We start from the raw sequence: 1,330 nt of genomic DNA, 5'->3' as shown, positions 1-1,330 counted from the left end.
TTGTTTTAGGTAAGTAAACAATTCCAAATCCCCACCTAACACAGTGAAGTTGACATTGTAGTATACGCTTAAAGAAAATGTACAAATGAAAATGCAAAACACCTGGTTATGAAAACTCAGGAAGAAAACAAGGCCTCAACAGGGATGGCAGGGGATGTAGGATGTGGTGTGGGGGAGGGTTGCTAATTTAAAAGGGTGATCAAGGAAGAGCTTGATGGTTTCTTCATAAAAACACCAAATGGTGCTTCTGAAGCATAGTCTGGCTGGAGTCGGGGGTGGGGGGGCAAGGTCATGGAACTTGCCAAAGCAAGACCAGGACAATGAGTGCCTCTCTGTCACCAAGCTGGGCTGCCTCATCAAAGACAGGAAGATCAAGTCCCTGGAGGAAATCTATCACTTCTCTCTGCCCATCAAGGTGCCTGAGATCATTTACTTTTTCCTGGGGGCACATTTCATGGGGATGCGGTTTTGAAGATTGTGCCTGGGCAAAAACAGACCCATGCTGGCCAGTAGACCACATTCAAGGCATTTGTCACCATGCTGGTGACATGTCAGTTTGGGTATCCAGTGCTCTAAGGAGGTGGCCACTGCCATCTGTGTGACCATCATTATGTCTGTGTGACCACCATTATGGGCGAGCTCTCCACTGTCCCTGTGTGGTGAGGCCACAGGGAACAAGATGGGCAAGCCCCATACCGCCCATTGTGAGGTGACTGCCCTCTGTGGTTCCAGGTGTGTGGCCTCATCCCTGCTCCCAAGGGCACTGGCATTAGCTCAGCCTTTGTTCCCAAGAAGATACTGAAGATGGCCAGAATTGATGACTGCTGCACCTCTGCCAGGGGCTGCACTGCCACCCTAGGCAACTTTGCCAAGGACACTTTCGATGCCATTTCCAAGATCTACAGTTATCTCACATCTGATCTCCAGAAAGAGACAGTGTTCACCAAGACTCCTTATCAGAATTTCACTGACCATCTTGGAAAGACCCACACCAGGGTTTCTGTGCAGAGGACACAGGCTCCAGATGTGGCCACCACATAGCTTTTTATGAGAAAAGTAAAGTGAATGAAACTGAAGGAAAAAAAGGGCTTGATGAAGTGACATGTTCTCCTACCCTTGTCCTGTTTTAAAAGGAGGTCAGTTCCGCTAATGAAATCAGAGAGGAAGTCTACTGGGGAACTTGTAGGAAAATGTTTCCTCACAACAAAGACAGAGACACAGGAAGAGCCAATCTCCCATCTTCTTCTGGATGTTATTATAATTGGATGCGATGCCAGGAAGAGCAGCAGACACCTTGCTACCAGCTTGATGACACTGAGAATGGCAGGGT

General features: G+C 48.0%; 1 pseudogene; it reads left to right on the top strand.

Annotated features, from left to right (window-relative positions):
• Positions 1–238: 238 nt before the first annotated feature.
• Positions 239–1,041, top strand: LOC125113247 (40S ribosomal protein S2-like; annotated as a pseudogene).
• The last annotated feature ends 289 nt before the right edge of the window (positions 1,042–1,330 follow it).

The sequence above is a fragment of the Phacochoerus africanus genome, chromosome 13 (genome assembly GCF_016906955.1).
Source record: "Phacochoerus africanus isolate WHEZ1 chromosome 13, ROS_Pafr_v1, whole genome shotgun sequence".
Taxonomy (NCBI): Eukaryota; Metazoa; Chordata; class Mammalia; order Artiodactyla; family Suidae; genus Phacochoerus; species Phacochoerus africanus.
This window is presented reverse-complemented; position numbering and strand designations above follow the sequence as displayed.